General features: G+C 40.5%; 2 long non-coding RNA genes across 2 annotated transcripts in view; both read left to right on the top strand.

Moving 5' to 3' along the window:
* LOC125776394 (uncharacterized) overlaps positions 1-15475 on the top strand; it is a 29299-nt gene extending 13824 nt beyond the window's left edge. The window contains exon 3 of the long non-coding RNA XR_007421664.1: positions 66-15475. This is a non-coding gene — a long non-coding RNA (uncharacterized LOC125776394). The remainder of the gene's footprint in view (positions 1-65) is intronic.
* The window catches only part of LOC125776385 (uncharacterized), a 114112-nt gene extending 87707 nt beyond the window's left edge, over positions 1-26405 (top strand). The window contains exon 3 of the long non-coding RNA XR_007421655.1: positions 26112-26405. This is a non-coding gene — a long non-coding RNA (uncharacterized LOC125776385). The remainder of the gene's footprint in view (positions 1-26111) is intronic.
* The last annotated feature ends 221 nt before the right edge of the window (positions 26406-26626 follow it).

Here is a 26626-nt window from a genome sequence, read left to right as displayed (position 1 = left end):
TACACATGATATAACTGACATCTCTTTGTTGGAGGCTAATATGCACTGGAATGCTATTCTTGCAGAAGCATTAATTTCGGATCATCCACAACAAATACGAACACTATTTTCGATTATATTAGCAACGTGTTTTCTTTCGAATCCAATGGAATTGTGGACAACTTTACATGGACATTAGCACTATTGGGCTTACATTGCCAAATCGAGGTATGCATGATCTTTTCACTCAGGAATTATAACATGAACAACGTATGATCGCTATGAATTGAATTCGTATGTTCTTATGTATTGAATGTTCAGTAGAAAGTAGTGTATGAGCCCATTATACAAGCAATTTGTAGTGGAGATGGTGGATTGTGTTTTTTTTTTTTTTATGCGCCTGGAGGTACCGGAAAAACATTTTTGATATCATTACTGTTAGCAGTGTACGTTCTCTAAATAAAATTCCACTGGTACTGGCTTCTACTGATATCGCAGCCACTTCGGTGGATGGTGCTCGATTCTTCGCTGATGCTACCTTTGAATATGCAAGTTAATAAAACACCTACATTCAATATATCAAAAACGTCTGGAACTGCAAAATTTATACAACATGGCTCATAAGAAGTGGGTAGAACCTTGGGAAAGAACTTTTAAATATTTACAAGAAAATCAAGCTTTGTTTGGTGGCTTTCAAGCTTTATTAGCTGACTTTAGACAAACGTTACCTGTTATTCCATGGTCTACGCCTTCTGATGAGATAAACGCTTGCTTAGAAAGTTCACATTTGTGAAGGTGCTCAGATGCCATTGGATTAGTGTATATCAGGGTATTTATTTAGCACTTTTTGACACCACTTACCTCGGCACTCAACACTTTCTTTAACCGGCGAAATGTTTAATAAAAGAGGCACAATCGATTTTGGGTTTTTTCTTTATTGTTCTTCTTCTTAATTGGCGTAGACACCGCTTACGCGATTATAGCCGAGTTAACAACCGCGCACCAGTCGTTTCTTCTTTTCGCTACGTGGCGCCAATTGGATATTCCAAGCGAAGCCAGGTCCTTCCCCACTTGGTCCTTCCAACGGAATGGAGGTCTTCCTCTTCCTCTGCTTCCCCCGGCGGGTACAGAATACTTTCAGAGCTGGAGTGTTTTCGTCCATTCGGACAACATGACCTAGCCAGCGTAGCCGCTGTCTTTTAATTCGCTGAACTCTGTCAATGTCGTCGTATATCTCGTACAGCTCTTCGTTCCATCGAATGCGATATTCGCCGTGGCCAACGCGCAAAGGACCATAAATCTTTCGCAGAACTTTTCTCTCGAAAACTCGCAACGTCGACTCATCAGATGTTGTCATTGTCCAAGCCTCTGTACCATATAGCAGACGGGAATTATGAGTGACTTATAGGGTTTGGTTTTTGTTCGTCGAGAGAGGACTTTGCTTCTCAATTGCCTACTCACTCCGAAGTAGCACCTGTTGGCAAGAATTATCCTGCGTTGGATTTCTAAGCTGACATTGTTGGTGGTGTTTACGCTGGTTCCAAGATAGACGAAATTATCTACAACTTCAAAGTTATGACTGTCAACAGTAACGTGAGTGCCAAGTCGCGAGTGCGACAACTGTTTGTTTGATGACAGGAGATATTTCGTCTTGCCCTCGTTCACTGCCAGACCCATTTGTTTTGCTTCCTTATTCAATCTGGAGAAAGCAGAACTAACGGCGCGGGTGTTGAGGCCGATGATATCAATATCATCGGCATACGCCAGCAGCTGTACACTCTTATAAAAGATTGTACCTACTCGATTAAGTTCTGCAGCTCGAAATATTTTCTCCAGCAGTAGATTGAAGAAATCGCACGATAGGGAGTCACCTTGTCTGAAACCTCGTTTGGTATCGAACAGCTCGGAGAGGTCCTTCCCGATCCTGACGGAGCTTTTGGTCCCGCTCAACGTCAGTTTACACATCCGTATTAGTTTTGCGGGGATACCAAATTCAGACATTGCGGCATAAAGGCAGCTCCTTTTCGTACTGTCGAAAGCAGCTTTGAAATCGACGAAGAGGTGATGTGTGTCGTTTCTCCTTTCACGGGTCGTTTCCAAGATTTGGCGCACGGTAAATATCTGGTCAGTTGTTGTTTTACCAGGTCTAAAGCCACACTGATAAGGTCCAATTAGTTTGTTGACGGTGGGCTTTAATCTTTCACACAATACGCTCGATAGAACCTTATACGCGATATTAAGGAGGCTAATCCCACGGTAGTTGGCGCAGATTGTGGGGTCTCCTTTTTTATGGATTGGGCATAGCACACTTAAATTCCAATCGGTGGGCATGCTTTCGTCCGACCATATTTTACAAAGAAGCTGATGCATGCTCCTTATCAGTTCTTCGCCGCCGTGTTTGAATAGCTCGGCTGGCAATCCATCCGCCCCCGCCGCTTTGTTGTTCTTCAGGCGGGTAATTGCTATTCGAACTTCTTGGTCGGGCAATGGAACGTCTTCTCCATCGTCATCGATTTGGGAATCGGGTTCGTCTTGTCCTGGCGTTGTGTGTTCACTGCCATTCAGCAGGCTGGAGAAGTGTTCCCTCCATAATTTAAGTATGCTCTGGGCATCGGTGACTAGATCACCTTTGGGGGTTTTACAGGAATATGCTCCGGTCTTGAAACCTTCTGTAAGCCGCTGCATATTTTCGTAGAATTTTCGAGCATTACCCCTGTCGGCCAGCTTATAAAGCTCTTCGTACTCACGCATTTCGGCCTCTTTCTTTTTCTCTCTACAAATGCGTCTTGCTTCCCTCTTCAACTCTCGGTATCTATCCCATCCCGCACGTGTTGTGGTTGATCGTAACGTTGGGAGGTAGGCAGCCTCTTTTCTCTCCGCTGCGACACGGCACTCATCGTCGTACCAGCTGTTCTTTTGCATTTTCCGAAAACCAATGGTTTCGGTTGCAGCTGTACGTAAGGAGTTTAAATGCCGTCTCACAGTTCCCTTATACCGCGTTGTTGACGAGTGCTCTCAGAGAGCAGGAGTGCAAGCCGAGTAGAGAATCGTTCGGCTGTCTGTTGTGATTGCGGCTTCTCGACGTCGAACCTTCCTTGTGTTTGTTGGCGTGCGTTTTTTGCTGCGCAGAGGCGGGTGCGAATCTTAGCTGCAACAATATAGTGGTCCGAGTCGATGTTGGGACCTCGGAGCGCACGCACATCTAAAACACTGGAGACGTGTCTTCCGTCTATCACAACATGATCGATCTGGTTGGTAGTTTTTCGATCCGGGGACAGCCAGGTAACTTGATGGATCTTCTTATGCTGGAATCTAGTACTACAGATAACCATATTTCGGGCCCCGGCGAAGTCGATCAGCCTCAACCCATTTGGGGATGTTTCCTCGTGGAGGCTGAATTTACCGACCGTAGTGCCAAAGATACCTTCTTTGCCCACCCTGGCGTTGAAGTCGCCAAGCACGATTTTTACATCGTGGCGGGGGCATCTCACATAAGTGCGCTCCAAGCACTCATAAGAGGCATCTTTGGTCACATCGTCCTTCTCCTCCTCGGGGCGTGGGCGCAAATCAGCGATATGTTGAAGAACCTCGCTTTGATGCGGATTGTGGCTAGACGTTCATTCACCGCAGTGAATGATAGTACTCGGCGACGGAGTCTCTCTCCTACCACGAATCCCACACCAAACTTGCGCTCCTTTATATGGCCACTGTAGTAAATGTCACAAGGACCTACTCGTCTCTGTCCTTGGCCCGTCCATCGCATTTCTTGGACGGCGGTGATGTGAGCCTTTGTTTTCACGAGGACATCAACCAGCTGGGCAGCGGCACCTTCCCAATTAAGGGACCGGACATTCCAGGTGCATGCCCTCAATTCGTAGTCCTTATTTCGTTTGCCATGGTCGTCATCAAAAGGGGGGTCTCTCATCCGAGGCTGGTTGTTACTATTCGCTGGGATTGTTTTTTTTCGTGGCGGGTCCCAAACCCAGCGCACAACCCTATTGGGATATTTCGCCTTCTCACTTTAGCACGCCTTCAAACGGATGTTCTTAGGCTACCCAGAGGATACTTCGTCCAAGACCGGAAGTCGTGAGCTGCTTGAGTCATATGTAAAAGAATCGTTTCTTTTACAGTTCTGCACGTTCTAATAGGCGACAAAACCTGCTTCACATAGTAGCGGAGCAGGAGCGCGACACAAAAGGACATTCAATCAGGCGCTTGAATCCGGAATATAGAGCTCAGGAGCAGGAGCGCGACAAAATGGAACGTTCTGTAGAAAGGCAACGAGATACAGCATTGAGGAGAAGTTGTCGAGGAGATCCAATAAGAAGATGCCGTGAACAAATTTTAAATACCTCTCAAAGAAGAGTGACGCGCCAGCAATCCAGGCAACAACTTTCAAACGAGCAGGAATCAACGTTGGAAAGAGTACGATTCCACAGGTCGGATATCGCAAATAGTCAGTTGGAGAGTGAAAGGCAAGCCGGGAGGAATATCAGAAGACGTCGTGAACTTTCTCCTGATGCACTGCTAGAAGAACAAGCACGTCAACGTTGAGCTGCCAATATCTTTGATATGTACGCAGTTTTGATAAATAAAGGGCCCACTGAAATATGCGTGTATTGTGGGGGCACTTGGTTCTCTCTCAAATAAAAAAGTTAGAAAAACGTCAGACCTCATCAAAGTTCACTTACTCGGAAGATTCTAGAAAAGTTTTTTACTTGTCATCGAAGTTTCCATCTTCGGAAAATATAATTTTTGCAGTACCTGCTATCGGATTGCCAAACAAGGTAAAATACCAAATATCTGCCTCTCAGAAGGATTAGAGTTTCCTGATATTCCGGAATGTCTTCAAGATTTAACGTGTCTGGAGGAAAGGCTAATATCTGTTGTAGAAAGTCACAATGCTGCCACGAACGATTTTACAACAGCCTTATTATTCAAGTACACCTGAAACGTCGCTTGGTATATCAGTTAAATTTTGTGACAGTGCAACCAGCAAAAATATTGCAGGCACTGAATTATCTGTTGGGTACGGAGCTCTACGTCAAGCGCAACATTCAAATGTCAAGTAATTGGCTGGCAAATGTAGGAAACGAGGAAACTATGCCATTTATTGCAGATCCTGCAGATGAGGTAGCAGTAAGAGACCTGCTTAATGCCCGTCAGGAAATGGGAGAGAAATTAAATCCAGATGACCATGAAACTTTGATTGACAATGAATCTCTTTAAAACACATCGATTGAATGGGTTACAATGGCACCAGGGCCCAAGGGACGTTACAACCAACGATAATGCTCAAAAGTTGTCGTATCCAACAATTAACTGAAAGAAGAGGACAACCACAACAACTTATAGCAAAATTGCATTTGCATTGAAATATGACGCTATGATCGACGTCGCGTGCGTGTGGACGTGCCTCTGTATATTTATAAGTTCTACGAGTTGGAGTGCATCAAAAATGCAATTTCTATTTGCTGTGCAAAAAGTCTGGATCAAGAAATATAACTGCTGCAAATATAAGGGATGAAAACTTTGTCAGCAACCTGTCATGGCATGTACTGGTTAAACAATGTACCGCAATTGGAAAGTGATGGAATCATCAACTGAAATTGAAACTTTCTTCGATACATTACGACTGATGGGGATGATTTGGATTTACAGGAATTTATTCAGTACCAAAAGCACAGGCATGGTCGAGCTTGCCTAAGAGACCTGCATGCAAAACAAGTGTGCCGATTCAACATACCGTATCCGACGATATCGCGGACAGAATTTCTTCTTGGAGGTATTGAGCAACATAAACTTCAATTTCTGAAAATACAAGAACTATTAACTCTGACGGATCTTGCAGAAAAAGAAACAATACGGTTGAACGGCTTTGAAAATTTGCGGATGAGCGGATTAACACTGACTACGAAGGATACAAGCTTGCTCTTCGCCCATCCGTAAAAAAGCCACATTTTTTTAAACAAAAATGTTCGGACTTCTAAATGCCTACAATAAAAAATATCCTTAACTTGCATAGAGCAAATATGGATATTGAATTCATTTTGGACGCTTACGCTTGCTGCAGCTATATAATTAATTAGATGGATATCAACACTACTGAGGAAATAAATGCTAGGAATTTCTCTATTAAAAGAAAACTGCAGCACAACAAATTTGTAAACGGATCGGAAATATCGGCTCAATAAGTAGCTTATAATATTTTGGGATTGCATTTATCGGAAGCAAGTATTGGGGAGATATTTATAAATACATACATCACATCCAAACAATCGAGTAAGGAAGCTAAAGCCCAGACGGACATATGTGTACCAAGTGTACTGGAGCACTATTCTCAGAGGCCCGATCAATTGGAAGAACTATGCTTAGCAGATTTTGCAGCATGGTTCAGATTTTCCAAAGCAAGTAAGAATATTTCATTGTAGTCTTTATTAGAGAAGCAAGTACTTATTCTGCGCTGGAAACGTTTTAGCGTTGATATTTCAAGAGCAGATTTCTTCACCAACGAGCCTGAATGGATTCTGGAAAACCCGAGCTGCCTCTCAAATTTTGGATCCCGAATTCGGAGCTCCAGCTGTTCCAAAGCAAGTATGAGATGATAATGTTTTTCATGAGGATAACAATAATGTGGAAGAGGCGGTTCGATTAATTAAACTACCACCTCTAATATTAGAAGAAGATTTACTGGCAATGATACAATCTCTTAACAACAAGGAGAGGGAATATTTTGCTCAAGTAATGCGCAATGTCAGTAAGAAGAAAATCTTCTACGAATATGTCGAAGGTGGTGCTGGAGTGGGCAAAACCCGGCGTATAATGACTATATATCAGTCGTTGACATTGCGCGCTAACAGTGTACCAATGGTTGGTGCAAAGATGTTTGCGCATTTAGATTGTAGGCTTAAGCAAATTTGTAGGAGCAGTGCTTACTTTGGAGGCATTCTAATTGGAGTGTTAGGTGACTTAAAACAGTTGCCAGCAGTAGGAGATCGATGGATATTTGTGCCATATTGGAATGATCATTACAGTGCAATTACAGAAACCCCGCTTTGGGATCAATTTTGATATCTCGAGGTCACCGATATAATGCGTCAGCGTGAAGATCAAGAATTTGCCATCGCTTTAAATAACATGTCAGAGGGATATATGACGAACGTTGACATCCAATTAATCAAAGGCAGGTCAAAGACCTCTAACGGGATACCCAACGAAGCCATACATCTCTTTTTTTCAAATGCTGGAGCAAATAATTTTAACACAATAAAACTGGCGAACACGATGACCGACGAGTTCATTTCGACTGCGAAGGATACAATTAAGTCAAGTTCCTTAACAGAACGCAGCAAGGGAAACATATTAGAAGATGTGAAGGGTTTCAAGCCATCAGAAACACAAGGAATGCCTGATACATTGCAGCTCAAAACACAATATTAAATATATCGTATCAGTCAACATAAGCACGAGTGATGGATTAGTAAATGGTGCTATAGAGTAACTAATGCAGGTGGATACCGAATCGCCTGGACCTGAGGGCACAGTGGTGCGACAATGGATGAAATTCGCAGAATCAGGGGTTTTAAGCTTTGCACGTACCAAGCAGCCTCATAGTCGCAATGCAGATTGGACACCAATCATGAGCGTGGTTCCAATACAAGCGAGATGAACAAATAACTATAGAACGTAGACAATTCCCTGTTATCCCAGCTGAAGCCATAACGATACATAAAAGCCATGGTGGAACATACGCTCAAGTTGCGGTTCATATAGAGGGTAGAGATAGCAGGTCAGCTTCATTTTTAAAACTTAATTTAATAGATTGAGGATAAAAGGGGCGTTGACGACATGCTGAAGATTTTTTAGGCGAAAAATCGGAACAACGCTTGGATATTTATTACCAAAATGTAAGGAGTCTAAACAAGCATATCTGTTGATATTCTGTGCTTTGCTGAGACTTGGGCTTTATCTCAAGAAGAATTTCCAATAGAGGGCTATAATGTTATTGCACGCCTTGATGGTCATCCCGACGACGCCCGGCCAACGGCCTTATAATATACTCTAAGCAAGATCGGTGCCCAGATCTATCAGAAGGATCATTCTCAAGAAACGTCACAGGTTCAGCAAACGTTTACCAACTATTAAACGTAAACAATTCGACAGTTTTTTTTTATCACTTGTGTACAGGAACCCCACGCATAGACCGCCAGAATTTAGAGAGCAAGTGGTAAATAATAACCGTCAAATAAATGAGCAGTTTAATGGACCATCAGTAGTCCTTGGACACTTTAACATATGTCGTCTCACATCAACTGACGATTTAGAGGCTCGATTACAACAGTTGGGATTTCAATCTACAGTTGTCCACAAAATAATAGGAGTGTCACTATGGAAAATGTGTTTGGTTGCATAACTTTTTTAAATCACATGTAAAAGACGCGACACAATAACGGTACACATAACGGAGTCTTCTTCTTCTTAATTTGCGTAGACACCGCTTACGCGATTATAGCCAAGTTAACAACCGCACGCCAGTCGTTTCTTCTTTTCGCAACGTGGCGCCAATTGGATATTCCATGCGAAGCCAGGTCCTTCTCCACTTGGTCCTTCCAACGGAGTGGAGGTCTTCCTCTTCCTCTGCTTCCCGCGGCGGGTACTGCGTCGAATACTTTCAGAGCTGGAGTGTTTTCGTCCATCCGGACAACATGACCTAGCCAGCGTAGCCGCTGTCTTTTAATTCGCTGAACTATGTCAATGCCGTCGTATATCTCGTACAGCTCATCGTCCCATCGAATGCGATATTCGCCGTGGCCAACGCGCAAAGGACCATAAATCTTTCGCAGAACTTTTCTCTGGAAAACTCGCAACGTCGACTCATCCGTTGTTGACATCGTCCAAGCCTCTGCACCACATAGCAGGACAGGAATTATGAGTGACTTATAGAGTTTGGTTTTCGTTTGTCGAGAGAGGACTTTGCTTCTCAATTGCCTACTTAGTCCGAAGTAGCACCTGTTGGCAAGAGTTATCTTGTGTTGGATTTCTAGGCTGACATTGTTGGTGGTGCTTACGCTGGTTCCAAGATAGACGAAATTATCTACAACTTCAAAGTTATGACTGTCAACAGTGACGTGAGTGCCAAGTCGCGAGTGCGACGACTGTTTGTTTGATGACAGGAGATATTTCGTCTTGCCCTCGTTCATTGCCAGACCCATTTGTTTTGCTCCTTATTCAGTCTGGAGAAAGCAGAACTAAGGGCGCGGGTGTTGAGGCCGATGATATCAATATCATCGGCATACGCCAGCAGCTGTACACTCTTATAAAAGATTGTACCTGCTCGATTAAGTTCTGCAGCTCGAACTATTTTCTCCAGAAGCAGGTTGAAAAAGTCGCACGATAGGGAGTCACCTTGTCTGAAACCTCGTTTGGTATCGAACGGCTCGGAGAGGTCCTTCCCGATTCTGACGGAGCTTTTGGTCCCGCTCAACAGCCGTATTAGTTTTGCGGGGATACCAAATCCAGACATTGTGGCATAAAGGCACCTCCTTTTCGTACTGTCGAAAGCAGCTTTAAAATCGACGAAGAGGTGATGTGTGTCGATTCTCCTTTCACGGGTCGTTTCCAAGATTTGGCGCATGGTGAATATGTGGTCAGTTGTTGATTTACCAGGTCTAAAGCCACACTGATAAGGTCCAATCAGTTTGTTGACGGTGGGCTTTAATCTTTCACACAATACGCTCGATAGAACCTTATACGCGATATTAAGGAGGCTAATCCCACGGTAGTTGGCGCAGATTGTGGGGTCTCCTTTTTATGGATTGGGCATAGCACAGTTAAATTCCAATCGTTGGGCATGCTTTCGTCCGACCATATTTTCCAAAGAAGTTGATGCATGCTCCTTATCAGTTCTTCGCCGCCGTGTTTGAATAGCTCGGCCGGCAATCCATCGGCCCCTGCTGCTTCGTTGTTTTTCAGGCGGGCAATTGCTACTCCAACTTCTTCATGGTCGGGCAATGGAACGTCTGCTCCATCGTCATCGATTGGGGTATCGGGTTCGCCTTCTCCTGGTGTTGTGCATTTACTGCCATTCAGCAGGCTGGAGAAGTGTTCCCTCCATAATTTAAGTATGCATCTGTGGCTAGATCACATTGGGGGGTTCAAAAAGAGTATGCTCCGGTCTTGAAACCTTCTGTAAGTCGCCGCACCTTTTCGTTGAATTTTCGAGCATTACCCCTGTCGGCCAGCTTATCGAGCTGTTCGTACTCACGCATTTCGGCCTCTTTCTTCTTCTGTCTGCAAATGCGTCTCGCTTCCCTCTTCAACTCTCGGTATCTGTCCCATCCCGCACGTGTTGTGGTCGATCGAAACGTAACGAGGTAGGCAGCCTGGTTTCTCTCCGCTGCGACACGGCACTCCTCGTCGTACCAGCTGTTCTTTTGCACTTTCCGAAAACCAATGGTTTCGGTTGCAGCTGTTTGTAGGAGTTTGAAATGCCGTCCCACAGTTCCCTTATACCGAGTTGTTGACGAGTGCTCTCAGAGAGCAGGAGTGCAAGCCGAGTAGAAAATCGTTCGGCTGTCTGTTGTGATTGCAGCTTATCGACGTCGAACCTTCCTTGTGTTTGTTGGCGTGCGTTTTTTGCTGCACAGAAGCGGGTGCGAATCTTGGCTTCGGCAAAAAGCGGTCCGAGTCGATGTTAGGACCTCGGTGCGCACGCACATCTAAAACATTGGAGACGTGTCTTCCGTCTATCACAACATGATCGATCTGGTTGGTAGTTTTTCGATCCGGAGACAGCCCGGTAGCTTGATGTATCTTCTTATGCTGGAATCTAGTACTACAGATAACCATATTTCGGGCCCCGGCGAAGTCGATCAGCCTCAACCCATTTGGGGATGTTTCCTCGTGGATGCTGAATTTACCGACCGTAGTGCCAAAGATACCTTCTTTGCCCACCCTGGCGTTGAAGTCGCCAAGCACGATCTTGACATCGTGGCGGGGGCATCTCTCATAAGTGCGCTCCAAGCACTCATAAATGGCTTTGGTCACATCGTCCTTCTCTTCCGTCGGGGCGTGGGCGCAAACCAGCGATATGTTGAAGAACCTCGCTTTGATTCGGACTGTGGCTAGACGTTCATTCACCGCAGTGAATGATAGTACTCGGCGACGGAGTCTCTCTCCCACCACGAATCCCACACCAAACCTGCGCTCCTTTTTATGGCCACTGTAGGAAATGTCACAAGGACCTACTCGTCTCTGTCCTTGTCCCGTCCATCGCATTTCGTGGACGGCGGTGATGTCAGCCTTTGTTTTCACGAGGACATCAACCAGCTGGGCAGTGGCTCCTTCCCAGTTAAGGGACCGGACATTCCAGGTGCATGCCCTCAATTCGTAGTCCTTACTTCGTTTGCCATGGTCGTCATCAAAAGGGGGGTCTCTCATCCGAGGCTGGTTATAACTATTCACTGGGGGTGTTTTTTTACGTGGCGGGTCCCAAACCCAGCGCACCACTCTATGCAGGGGATGTTTCGCCTTCTCACTTTAACTCGCCTTCAAACGGATGTTCTTAGGCTACGTAGAGGATACTTGGTCAAAGCTTGAGTCACATGTAAAAGAATCGTTTCTGGCCACTCCCAAGTGAATGGCAATCAGAGAACTTTCCTCACTTGCGTGAACTTCTACACATGACTCCATCCTCCACACATAACGGAGTACTAGCATTAAAATACAAAACAAATTTTTATTGTGATGATTGCTATTCTACTTCTGCTTTGTGAATTCTTGTAGCGACTTGTTATTGCTTTCCACATAATAATAGGAGTGTTAGATATTTCGTTTTCAAAATAGTGCTTAACATAAAAAATATTCCAAAATCACAAAAGTAAGTATAGTTCTATAATCTAGCAGAAATTTAAATTAGTTATTGTTTGATTTAATCATTGGGATTTTCGCCAGTGGGTAGAGGAAATCATTGTACAGAGGAAAAGCGGAAAACGACAAAAAAATTGAGAAAACTAGGAAAAATTGATCAAGAGATCCAAGAAATCGTAAAATGCTCTCCTCAAATGATAGCAAATGCCTTAAATTATAGAAACAAAAATCGCAATATAGTACGCTACTGCAAAATTTATCCTTTTGCTTCAGCCAGGAGCATCCACGATGATCTAAATTTGTCAGTTAATACTGAAACTGTTCGTAGGCATTGGAGCAGAGCAAATTATTTGCCAGAAGACCACGAAAAAGACCCTCAGTAATAAAGAAGCATAAGGAAGCCCGCATACAATTTGCTAAAGAGCATGGCTCCTGACCCGCGTCTAAATGGCGAAACATATTGTGTTCAGACGAATCCAAAGTTGAGTTATTTGGTAGTACAGGCTCTAGAAACTTTGTCCGTCGGCTCCCTAACTCAGATTATAATCCCCGGTTTACCAAAAAAACCGTTATACATAACGATGCCAAATCATGGTACGCGGTCGTTTTTCACGTTGTGATGTTGGTCCAATCCACTTACTTGAAGGCATCATTGATCAAAGTGTGTCAAAATATTATATGAGGTAATGTTAACACATGGCTTATGGAATATGCCATTGATCTGGGTATATCAACGGGATAATGACCCTAAATATACTAGCAAGTGCGCAAAAAATGTTTTAGGGCCAACGGAGTTGAGGTTATGTGGAGACCTGCTCAGTCTCCTGACCTCAACTCCATTGAAAACCTGTGGACAGATAACAAGAAAAAAGTAGCTGAAGAGAAACCAACCAATTCGAGAGATTTATGGCAGGTAGTGAAAGAGACTTGGAAAGGAATACCAATAAAACATTGTCAGGATCTCATAGACTCCATGCCTCGGAGATGTGATGTGTTAAAAAACTGGAAGTTATTCAACGAAATATTAATTATTTTAATATTTTTTTGTGGAACCAGTTTTTTAATTTACTTGATATAAACAGCAATATAAAATTTTGTTTATGTTTAATTGAAATATATGAAATCTGAAGATATTAATAGATTTTTAACAAATTGCGTTGTGCAAAAATTTAAAAATTTTGACAAAAAAAAAAACATTTTTGTTAAAAATTCGTTTTTCTCATGTACATTGGACAACGCCGCCACAACAAAATAGCAAACAGCAATAGATTGGGTATGGACAAACATGGATCTAGCAATGACCTCATGTATCACATATGAAACTCCATATAGTGATCATGATGGAATAGTTTTAAGTTTTAGAAAGTAGATATGTTATATATTTAGATATATGTTAGATTCAATATTAATACAGTTTGGTATAATAATATTAGGTGTAAGTCATAGACATGAGTAATTAGGCTGTTCACGATAAGGTGGTTATCGGGTTATGTGATTAAGTAAACAACAACAAAATGCGTTGTGACAAAATAACCAAAGTTGACCAACCTAGGCCCTTGTTTACAGATTATGTGGTTGTTTGCTTATTTTCAGTGTTAGAAAGTCGTTGGAATTTTACTAAATGGCAGCACAAAAAATAAATAAAACTAAGCGAATGGCATTTCCATTTAGATTTTCTTATTGGAAAATCTGCTATTAACAGCTGTTTTTTGTTTACAATCAGCAAATTATGCAAGATGTCTGCAAATTTTATACAAAGAATTTTTTGAACCCTTAAAATTCGGATTATTTAATAAGCACATACCTTCAATAAAGTCCATTTCCTGAATAGCAGAACTTATTTTAAATTCGATTATTTTGCTTTTTAAACTTTGTTTAGGCATTTTATAAGTTGGAATTTCGTTGAACTAAAATTGTAAACAATGAACAGCTGTTTGTGTAAAAATAAGCAAATAACCATACAACATAGGGTGCTCACGGAGCATAGAGGTTATTTTTAATCTAATAATCACATAACCCGATAACCACCTTACCGTGAACAGCCTAAATGTAATTTATATAGCATAAATATGTATTATAGAAATATAAATATATATTACATTTTCTCTGTGTTTTTATAAAGCAAACTGTAAATATATATATGATATATATGCAATAATAAATAAATATTATAATATTTTCATTAAGTTTATGTTAATATTAAATCTTCTTAGAATTTAAAAAACTATAAACGTCTAAAAGATCTATTTTCTTTATTAACATCTTGGCTAAAAAGAACTAGTAAAATGTTTTCCTTTGGACGAAAACCACTGGCCTTTTACGTCTTTAGATTTACTTAAACACATAGTTACTAAAATAAATGCACCTGTGAAGGGTATATTAGCTTCGGTGCAGCCGAAGTTAACGTTTTTTTTCTTGTTCTGTAATTAAAACGCCCCTAAAGGGAAGATTTTGGAGTGCTAGCACGTATTTGAATTTTCTCTAACGTTAGCTTAGGCTTGGTTAAATGGCTGATGTGTTAGATTGGCGGAGGAATCACACATAGATTGCCATTCAGTCCTTTGTGAAGAATATGCGCCCTATCAAAATTCTGCTAAATCTCTGAAATATTAATTTTATGCATTAAAGTCTATCAAGTAGCTTATAATCTTATTGCCAACGAATAATTATGGCATTAAAATTTTTGTCTGATGAAGTTTTCTATCAGGTGGAAGTAACAGGCACGCTTATATAATTGCGATTGCCACTACTTGTAACACTAATGAAAAAGCTAAAAAAGTTGCTTAGTTACCAATATTATGCATCCATGGGCTTAAAATGAGTTTTTGAAGACCGAGACATGTATTGTATGTTGGCGGCAATTGGATGCAAAAGAAAGGAATATCCCAAGAAAAGTTTGGTTTAGATATTATCCAGATTATTCCTATTTTTTCAGAAGATCAATTCAAAAAAAAAATAGAAAAATATTCGAGATCAGTTTCTGAGTAAATATAAGAAGATAGCAAAATCAGAAAATGCTGGCATAAAAGAAGCTCAGTACGAAAGATATAGAACACAGAACTGCAGCTATGCACTGCAAAAAAGAGTACAGCTCATGCTTACTTGTGTATTTTTCTTTTTTATGTATCCAAAACGTCCAAACAAGTACGTACTTGTGATTATTTTTACGTACACACTCATGTGCCGCCGTTCCGTAATTACACTCTATTTCACCTTTGAGCAAAGTTGCCATTGCGGAATTTGTATACATGGTTTTGTTCACATCTAACTTCTCAGTTTCTCATAATGTAAAATACCAAACCTAAAATCCAACTAAAGGGTGATTTTTTAAGAGCTTGATAACTTTTTTTTAAAAAAAAACGCATAAAATTTGCAAAATCTCATCGGTTCTTTATTTGAAACGTTAGATTGGTTCATGACATTTACTTTTTGAAGATAATTTCATTTAAATGTTGACCGCGGCTGCGTCTTAGGTGGTCCATTCGGAAAGTCCAATTTTGGGCAACTTTTTCGAGCATTTCGGCCGGAATAGCCCGAATTTCTTCGGAAATGTTGTCTTCCAAAGCTGGAATAGTTGCTGGCTTATTTCTGTAGACTTTAGACTTGACGTAGCCCCACAAAAAATAGTCTAAAGGCGTTAAATCGCATGATCTTGGTGGCCAACTTACGGGTCCATTTCTTGAGATGAATTGTTGTCCGAAGTTTTCCCTCAAAATGGCCATAGAATCGCGAGCTGTGTGGCATGTAGCGCCATCTCGTTGAAACCACATGTCAACCAAGTTCAGTTCTTCCATTTTTGGCAACAAAAAGTTTGTTAGCATCGAACGATAGCGATCGCCATTCACCGTAACGTTGCGTCCAACAGCATCTTTGAAAAAATACGGTCCAATGATTCCACCAGCGTACAAACCACACCAAACAGTGCATTTTTCGGGATGCATGGGCAGTTCTTGAACGGCTTCTGGTTGCTCTTCACCCCAAATGCGGCAATTTTGCTTATTTACGTAGCCATTCAACCAGAAATGAGCCTCATCGCTGAACAAAATTTGTCGCGAAACACATTTCGAACCGAACACTGATTTTGGTAATAAAATTCAATGATTTGCAAGCGTTGCTCGTTAGTAAGTCTATTCATGATGAAATGTCAAAGCATACTGAGCATCTTTCTCTTTGACACCATGTCTGAAATCCCACGTGATCTGTCAAATACTAATGCATGAAAATCCTAACCTCAAAAAAATCACCCGTTATTAAAAATATTCTACCTATTTAATTTAGGCTTATGCGTTTTATTAAACGCACTTGCAGTTTTGTTATTATTTAATCTCAATCTTTCTTTCATTTTCTTTTTGCAATAGCAAACAGTACTAAAAAAGAAATCCTTTAAAAATAGTTTTTAATTAATTCACAAAATTTGTTTTTTTTTTTTGGAAAATAACCTAAAATACTTAGACATTTGATAAAACTCATATGACTTTTTGTAAAGAATATGAGTGGAAATGTATTTTTGTGGATAATAGTCTGTAGATTAATAATTAATTACACTTCCTTTGGATGTTATAATTTGGAAATTTCTTTTGAGCATTGTATGTAGTTTTCTGAGGGCATTGGTTTCAAATTCCATCCAACAAGCTTTTATTCGTTTAAACCAAAAACCGGTTTAAATTGCGTATAATTCACGTATACCTTTGAAGCCAGAATGTTCCATAAATTTTTAATGAGATTGCAATCTGGACTACATCTGGGGCACTTCCCTTAGCCCCATATATCTAATATAAAGATTTTCGAACTTTAGGGTGACTTTGTAGATACCACATTTATCGGCCAATATGTGAACTATCTCAATGAAGATGGGAGGGTGTATTTTACTCATAACAGTGTATCTTTGTGCCTAAATAGATAAATTTGAGCCCCTATATAACTATTATCAGGATTTTTCAACATCGTCTGAGTTTGCTATACATGTATGATTGGTTTTTTAGTATGTGGTGTGTTAATAGTATGTGGTATTGCGAAAAAGATAAAATCGGGACGATACTACCGCAACTGCCAAATACTACAAATAATATTTTCTTTTTTCTAATAAACCGTATGTGTCTGTTTGTGTAAGAGTTATATATACTATAGTATGTGCACATATAAAACATATAAAATTTCTTGCTTTTCGATCCTTTGGATAAAGTTTTACACTTTATAGTATTTCCCTGGCTTTGATTCCTGCAAGTTGCACTAGTATAAAATTTTCAGTTGCACCCGAACTAAACTCTTCCTTACTTGTTTTTATCTTATTTGTGCACATGTTGGCCTGTTGGTGGCGTTGTAATAAATTATCGTTAGGACAACAATAAACTGTGATCACATAGGGTGCCCGCAGAGTCGATGCTTAAACGCAAAGATTTTAAGTGTATCAAATCAAATGTATATAAAGCTTTTGTACTTGTACATTTTAGCGTTTATAATAAGACCAAGAAATGCAGAAATATGCAAAAAAACAAAAACCCAAAACCGTAAAATACAAGTATGAAGATAAAATAGTAAAACTTTGTACATAATTTTAAAATTCTTTATTTATTATTCTTTATAAAATCTACATCGTCTTCCTTAAAGTAATCTCCCTTGGCCCCAATACACTTATGCCAACGTTATTTCCAATCCTTGAAACAATTGATAAAGTCAACTTTATCTACTGCTAACAGTTTCATTTCAAATCCAGTGGTTGAGACACGGTATTGGTTGAAAATTTGGCACAAAATTCACGAAGAATTAATGCAGTATTTGACGGTGCACTATCTTGGTGCAAAAACCAAAACTGTCGGCCAAAATTCCGGCCGAATAGTTCCGTGCAAACGACGCATAACACTTTCTCGTGACAAACAATTATCACCGAAATTTTTTCCAAAATTCTAAACATTTCGACATCAAAAATTTAATTTCGCATATAAAATTGAATGGAACTTATTTATTTAATAATTATTTATGTATATGTATAATAGATATATTCGTTTTGGGTGAAATTAAAAAGTCTTACAATTTTTGCACACAGTGTATGTATTTTAATGGTCTTTCTATTATTATTTTTTTCTTAAATCTATAAACTAATTACATCTCCATTTAACTTTACAATGTATACTCAAATTTCTTGTTCTTCTTGAAAGTTATTACGATAAATATAAATTATTAAATTAGGTTTTAAATAGTCAAATACACAAGATTTTCGCCTTCCAGTTAAGGTGCTTGCAAAAACTTCGTTCGACATCTGCAAATGATGATACGGGGCAGTATGAAAATAGAGCCAGCTCCGTTGGAGAAAGTTTTCTTACGTATGTTGCTTCTATACCTTGTTGCAAAATATCATTTATTTCCATAAGGGGTTGGTATCCCTTATATTATTTTCTAAAGTAGATAGAAGTAGGTTCGTACTTCTTCAGTAAGGCGGATAGATTCTTTCACTTATATTCCTTCGGTCTCGAGGCATATTTATATACTTTTAAAAATACGTTTTTATATTTGAAATGAAACTGTTAGCAGCAACAGTAGAAAGCTGTGTCTGCACAAACTGCTAGTCTATGTAATCCATGCGAAAGACAAGTGAAATGCATCATCTTAGAATCATATTATGGAAAGTATTATCAGCAGCCAGGATATCTGATGCAGCATCCGTAACAACCAGTAGGACTACGTTTACCGCCCTTTCGACAACGTTACAAGGCGCAAAAGCGGCAGTGGTAGCGTTGGCAGCATCAACAGTTGCAACATTGAATAAATAACTTTTTATTCGTTCATGTAAATCACGCGTCAATACTCCGAAAATTAAAATCATGACCAGTCGTAACACAGTCTGTTGTCTCGTCTACAGATATCCAAATATCATTGGATATCATATTGGCAGCTTTTGTTTTTAGCCAACACCGAACGCATCATCAGCTGATCGATACCTAAGCGTAAGAACGTTGGCATATGTATTTGCAAAAATTGACTCTTTATATTACTGCCAGAAAAAAATCGTTTGTGTAAAGAATATATGGATTTTCCTTTTGTTTTCAAATGGAATGTAAGAATATTGCCTTAATATGCAGAATTTTTGAAACATGTTTTTATACATTTCTAAATAAATAAATATCCGCTCTGCTCATGACCTATCGATGTAGATGCGGTAGATGCTACTCAACCAATTATAAACTTAAAACTGAATTTCGTAGTTTGTGTTTTTAATATTTGTTAATTTGTTCAATGCATCAATTAATTTCTTTAAAAGTATTATAAATTCCTTACACGGTATGGTATAATAGGGTACTTAATAAAAATTATCCAATTCTTTTGAAGACCTTTTGCAATTTTATTATGGCACAGTCGGTAAAGTAAGGTATTCAATGTATGTTTGATATTCCTTGGTTGGTAATTTGCATATAAAAGTATTCCAATTTTTTAACAAAAGTGTTAAACACACCTTTCGAAATATAGAACCCTTCGCTCGATGCTTTCGTTAACACTGAAATGTCGCTTTGCCGCTTCTACTCTGACGTCCTAAACCATCGCTCTTTGCTTAAACTAATTTCGTTTCAATCATCATATCGTTTTCGCTCCCACTCTCACATCAACATCACTTGCCTAATTATGATTTTTATTTTACTACTTTTTAATACTTTCCCCACATGTGGCTGCGGAGTATACCAATTTTGATCATCTAACGGTTATTTTTAATACTTGAAAGTAATATAGATAGATAAAAAGTTATACTAAGTATATATACGAGGTATGACAATTAAGTAATGAGACTGATTTCATAAAAGCCATATATTTGAAAATTATTCTACAACTCTGCCATTCCCTTCAAAGTAGTCCCCTTGGGCAACTATACAGCGATTCCAGCGCGTTTTCCATGCTTCGTAACTTTTCTGGAACGCTTCGACTGGGACGTCCGCGAGTACCCTCGTCTCGGCCGCCTGGATGTCCGTAATCGATTCAAAATGGGTTCCTTTGACCACCAATTTTGTTTTAGGAAACAAAAAAAGTCACAGGGTGACATGTCGGTCGCATAAGGCGGCTGTTGCAACACGGCGATCCCTTTAGAGGCCAAATACTGGGACACGCTGAGGGCGGTGTGGCACGGTGCGTTGTCGTGATGAAGGATCCAGTTGGAATGAATTCTTTGTGGACGATTCCACGGCTATCAAAATAGGCAATAATCATCGCTTTCACCTTTGACTTGCTCATGCGAGCTTTTTTCGGGCGGGGTGCGCGCGGAGACAACCATTGTGAGATTTGGCGTTTGGTTTCCAGGTCTAAGAGCGCTATCACCATATACTCTTACAATTTTACCGAACATTTCCGAAGCTGTTTCGCCCAATCTGGCGCAAAATTTTATCGCGACGCGTTGCTCTTGATTCCGTTTTTCCATTTTCGTGACGAGTACTACAAACACACGCCTACTCAACTTGGCGCAGCAGGCGAACTAAACAAGCTAGAGCGATGGTGCATATATCAATGGTGCATATATCAATGAAGAGAAAGGGAATTTCAAGGTCACAGGTTTACCACAAGCGCGGCAATAAAATCAGTCTCATTACTTAATTGTCAAACCTTGTAAATTATCAGGATGAATAGACGAGTTGAAACCGTAAATTAAGATACAGAACTTAAATTGGTTACAACGAATCGCATTAAGGAGGGGCACCTACAATTTGAAAGTATTTAAGAAGTTGGCGGAACCCCGCTCCTTAATATGCTAAATGTATATACATATGTTCCATTCAAATAAAGCTGTATCATCCAAATTTGAAAAGGGTAAATTTTTTAACTCTTTTACGTATTAAAATATCCGAAATCGGATAACACCGCCAAATGCGTTGAATAAAGGTATACAAAATTTATGTTTAATAAAAACAAATTTTGTTTGTATTTTTACAATGGGTTATTGGTTGATTATACTTTTTATTATTATAAATGTTATACAATTTAATTTTGTTACACACACGGGGCGGCGAGAATCCTATTCCGACTTGTTGGAGCTGGCGATCGAGCTTTTTCGGATGGAAGTCGAAAGTATAATCGAGGTTGATTAGAGGTGTTGACGCGGCGCAGTGTCTCAGCGAATGTAGTTGATGATCGAATTGTTGACGGGTTGATCGGCGAACTGTATGTATCGAATTGCTGGCACGAATGTTTTGAATCTGCTTAGAAGACCATCCTTTATGCTGAGTGGGTGTATGTACAAGTGTGGTGAGTTGTCTTGTGTGCGAGTGTGGTGTCGTTAAGTATTAGTGTGTGCTAGTTTTTCCGGTTAAAGTGGGGGGATGCTTAACTCATTTAAACATGCGTCTTCTGCTTTCTTTATTGGCGTAGACATTTTGAGACTTTTGTAACATCGCGCCAATCGTTTTTTCTTTTTTTGCTGTTTGCTGTCAATTAGAGATTTCACGTGTAAGCTGGTTCTTCTCCACCCGGTCTCTCCAACTGAGTGGATGTCTTCCTCTGAATCCTCCGTGTTTTGATCCATTCGGACGACGTGACCTAGCCAGTGTAGCCGCTGTCCGTTATTTTGGTGAACTATGTCACTGTCGTCTTACGTCTTGTTCAGCTCAACGTTCCATCGTCTACGGTATTCACCGTTGTCAATGTGAAAATGACCATAAATCTTCCGCAGAACCTTTCTCTTTGATAGGCCATTGTTGAGTCCAATTATATCAATATCCAGCAGGCAGCAGTTGTACACTCTTGTGGAAGATTGTACCTTCTGCCCGAATTATTTTCTCCGGAAGTACATTGAGAATCCTTGTCTGAAACATCGAACGGCACGGTCGGAACGGTCTTTCGCGATCCTGGCGAAGCTTTTGGGGATACCAAATTCACACATAGCCGTATAAAAGCCGCTCTTTTTCGTGCTGCCAACAGCACCTTTAAAATCAATGAAGAGGTGGTACGTGTCGATTTTTTTTCACGGGTCATCCAAGATTTGACAATCAGTTTGCTGACGGTGGACTTTATTCTTTCACACTGCACCTTCGATGCGATGTTGTGAAGGTTTATCTTACGATAGTTGGCGAAGATTGTGGGGTCGCCCTTTTTGTGGTTTGGGCAGAGGGCATTTATATTCCAATCACCGAGCATGCTTTTGCCTGTCGACCATATTGTACATAGAAGCTGATGCATGCTCCTTATCAGTTCTTCGCAACTGTATTTGAATAGCTCGACCGACAATCCATTGGCCCCGCCGCTTTGTTGTTCTGCAGATGGGCAATTGATATTCGAACTTCTTTGTGGCCGGGCAATGGAAAGTCGAGCTCTTCGCACCCATGTATTTCAACCTCTTTCTGTTTTTGTCCGCAAATACGTCTCGCCTCCCTCTTCAACTCTCGGTATCTATCTAACATCGCTCATGTTGTGGTCCGCGACATTGCAATGTAGGGTATTCGCTTTCTAACTACTGCCACACTATAGTCTTCATCGTACCATCTGTTTTTTCGATCTTAGCGAGAAATGATTTGGTTTGCAGCTATACGTAAGGAGCCTGAAATGTCATTCCACTTGATGTTGAAGATACCTTCTTTGCCCACACTGGTGTTAAAGTCTCCAAGCACGATTTTGGCATCGTTTCGGAACAAGCTCTCATATATGCGCTCCAAGTGTTCATAGAAGACCTCTTTGGTCACGGTTCCTATGGCAGCCGGTTCTACGTACCGGAATTGACCCGGATTTCATTTGGCCAAAAGCTGTTATTTCGGCGATCTAACCCCGTCTGGATCGGTGCGTTTTAAGATAAGATTGTCGTCACTGGCGCACAGCCTTGCAGTAGGGTTGCTCCGTATCCTCCTGTCTCTGGCTAGTTTTGAATCCAACCCGGGTCCGGAGGTATTTTTCCGCTGTCAAGTAACGGGTGATTTTTTTGAGGTTAGGATTTTCATGCATTAGTATTTGACAGATCACGTGGGATTTCAGACATGGTGTCAAAGAGAAAGATGCTCAGTATGCTTTGACATTTCATCATGAATAGACTTACTAACGAGCAACGCTTGCAAATCATTGAATTTTATTACCAAAATCAGTGTTCGGTTCGAAATGTGTTTATCGACAAATTTTGTTCAGCGATGAGGCTCATTTCTGGTTGAATGGCTACGTAAATAAGCAAAATTGCCGCATTTGGGGTGAAGAGCAACCAGAAGCCGTTCAAGAACTGCCCATGCATCCCGAAAAATGCACTGTTTGGTGTGGTTTGTACGCTGGTGGAATCATTGGACCGTATTTTTTCAAAGATGCTGTTGGACGCAACGTTACGGTGAATGGCGATCGCTATCGTTCGATGCTAACAAACTTTTTGTTGCCAAAAATGGAAGAACTGAACTTGGTTGACATGTGGTTTCAACAAGATGGCGCTACATGCCACACAGCTCGCGATTCTATGGCCATTTTGAGGGAAAACTTCGGACAACAATTCATCTCAAGAAATGGACCCGTAAGTTGGCCACCAAGATCATGCGATTTAACGCCTTTAGACTATTTTTTGTGGGGCTACGTCAAGTCTAAAGTCTACAGAAATAAGCCAGCAACTATTCCAGCTTTGGAAGACAACATTTCCGAAGAAATTCGGGCTATTCCGGCCGAAATGCTCGAAAAAGTTGCCCAAAATTGGACTTTCCGAATGGACCACCTAAGACGCAGCCGCGGTCAACATTTAAATGAAATTATCTTCAAAAAGTAAATGTCATGAACCAATCTAACGTTTCAAATAAAGAACCGATGAGATTTTGCAAATTTTATGCGTTTTTTTTAAAAAAAAAGTTATCAAGCTCTTAAAAAATCACCCTTTACATACAATGGACGGAGCCATATTAAGACCTGCTCAGGGCTTAAGACACATAGAGAGTGAATCATAAGTTACGTGGCTCCATGCTGTCAACGCAATACTGCGACCTTAGTTTCTATGGCTGTGCAACCTAATTCGCGCACTGCGCCGCCAGTCCACCCGATTGGCCAACCACGGACCTCTACGGTCTCTGATCTCTCATCCGCCCTTGCTACTACCGAACTTCACACACCACCTGAGCCTAGCAAAACCAGCATGGCTTCCGAAAAGTTGCACATCATCACCACAGCACTTAGCGTCATAAACGCTTAGTTAGTTAATGGCCTTAACCAGGCGAGAGGGCGATCCTCGTAGCGTTGGACTTGTCAAAAGCTTTTGACACAGCCAATCACACAATGCTATTTGAGAACATCGAAAAAACAACGCTCCCTCCAGGACTGAAGAGGTGGACCATCAATCATCCGTACAATTTAGAGGCAAAAAATTGAAAATTGAGAAGAATTAAACAGGGGTTCCATAGGGTGGTGTCTTCTCCCCGCTACTGTTTAACTTCTACATCTTAAGACTCCCACAGCCACCAGAACGAGTTTCCTTAACGTCTTAGGCTGATGATATTGACGCCGGGCAATGGAATCGATGGCATATGTTCCAAGGTAAAGGGTTATCTCTCTAACCTTTCCCGCTGCTTATCTGCATGGAACGAAACACTCTCCCCCACTAAATCGACCATATTTACTAACTGGTCGAAGCAGTACAGACTTGACCTTGATACTGCGGTCGATGACCGCGATTATTGTCGAGGTACAGAGCCGCAACAAACTTCTCAAGTCGCGAGCTGGCAGCACATTGGGAAAGGACAAAGAAACGTTATTGGCAACTTCCAAGGCAATCGGCCGGCCGGTCCTAAATTACTCCGCACTTATATGGTCGCCTGGATGCAGTAAAACGCAGGTAGGGAAGCTTCAGACCTGTCAAAACACTGCACTCCGGACCACGAGGGGATGGATGAATCTTGACGTCTCCAATCGGACTCCCAGTTAAGGAGCATAATGAACTCCTCTCCAAGCAGTTCCTGCTAGGTTGCTTTCGTAGAAATCATATGTAGGCACCTGCTTGGAATGGATCGGCCTCCTAGGAACATCAAGAGGTCATTCCTTAACTATGTCGATAACATCAGACAATACGTCGGCCAAACTTCGGACGCAACTAACTTCCGGCAAGGACTGACCGCCATTCACAGTGAAGCCATTAAGACCTTCACTGTCTTCCTCCCAGTGAATGCCGAAATAGGAGTCAAACCACCACCCGTGGCAGACGAAGAGCTCAAGTTGCCGCGAAAAATGAGATTGACTCTTGGGCAGCTTCGTTCTGGATATTGTAGCAGGTTTAACTCCTACCTATCCAGGATAGACCCCGACATATCCAATGACCACCTCTTTGCATGCTCTACTAACCCCACTCATCTAATACCTCTCCCTTTGGTCCGACCCATTCTATCCTTACCAACTACGTCACTTAGCTTTGATGCGGATTGTGGCTAGATGCTCAACCAACGGCTTGAATGCCAGGACTCGGTAAACGGACTCGTTTGCAGTGGTCGTCATTAAAAGGATGGTCTCTCATTCGAACCGGTATCAAAGTTCTACAAGGGACCGTCCACATCTAGGTAAAATCCATACCTCGGGACCTACTCGATATTCCTACATCACTGTCTGTAAACGAGAGAAATCAGACGAAAACCACGCTCCATCTGATTCATACAGATTCCAGTATACAAATAAAGAACCAATCATATGTATCCAGATAAAAGTTTGCACATATAGTGCCCTCAAGGCATCTTCTTCTTCTTCTTAATTGGCGTAGACACCGCTTACGCGATTATGTAGGAGATGTTTCGCCTTCTCACTTTAGCTCGTCTTAAAACGGATGTTCTTAGGCTACCCAGAGGATACTTGGCCAAAGACCGGAAGTCGTGAGCTGCTTGAGCCATATGTAAAAGAATCGTTTCTGGCCACTCCCAAGTGAATGGCGATCAGAGAACTTTCCTCACTTGCGTGAACTTCTACACATGACCCCATCCTCCACAACTATTAGTTAATAATAATAAGATATAGCATTTTTGTGAAGCAACTTGCGTTAGTTTACAAAAAAATGGATCATAAAGCATCTTACACCAAAAAACCGAAATCGGACTGTAACTTTGAACCCAGACGAATATGTGGACCAGAGTAGATGCGGCTGACGTTTTGCCGAAAATATCGGTCAATCTGTGATATATATTATTAAAATTAACGGATAATCCTTTTTTGACAATGGTATTATACTGCATATATTTTCCAACATGTTAGTTATCTCAATGAAAACAGGAGAGAATAAATATCTTTTAATATAGCAAATAAGTGTATTTTATTAAATCTATAAATAAAAATGAACTAATTGGTTTAAACGATTAATCTCTTTATAGAATTTACCGGCATATGATGTACTAGATGAAAACTAAAACTAAGGAGTTACTACATGCTAGAATATAATAGATATTATATTCTTATACGCTGAACATGATACACATGTATTGGAATAAAGTGCATTTAATATATATGTATATATATACGTGTTCCTTTGTAATACAAATTTATATTTGATTGTATTTACCACTATTTAAACAATATTAACTATCAATTTTATCGAATATAAATTTTTAATAAAAAATAATCTATTTTATGTATGTATAAATACAAACAACATTAAATCAAAACAATCTTTTGCGAATGAAATATTTCTGTTGTTAAAATGTAGTTATTGTGAAATTGTGTTATTTCCAAGGAGAGTTATGGTACTTTAGTATTTTTCTTTAGTAATTTTCATTGTTTAATCTTGTTAATATCATATAAGTTCTGTAATAGAGATGTTAAAAATATGTTTAATCAGCGGTCGACAGAGAGCAATTGCAAGTGTGTAAGAGAGCACGAAATTAAAAAC

This window comes from Bactrocera dorsalis, chromosome 2, assembly GCF_023373825.1.
Source record: "Bactrocera dorsalis isolate Fly_Bdor chromosome 2, ASM2337382v1, whole genome shotgun sequence".
NCBI lineage: Eukaryota > Metazoa > Arthropoda > Insecta > Diptera > Tephritidae > Bactrocera > Bactrocera dorsalis.
The sequence above is the reverse complement of the archived record's forward strand: the minus strand, read 5'-3'. Positions and strand labels throughout refer to the sequence as shown.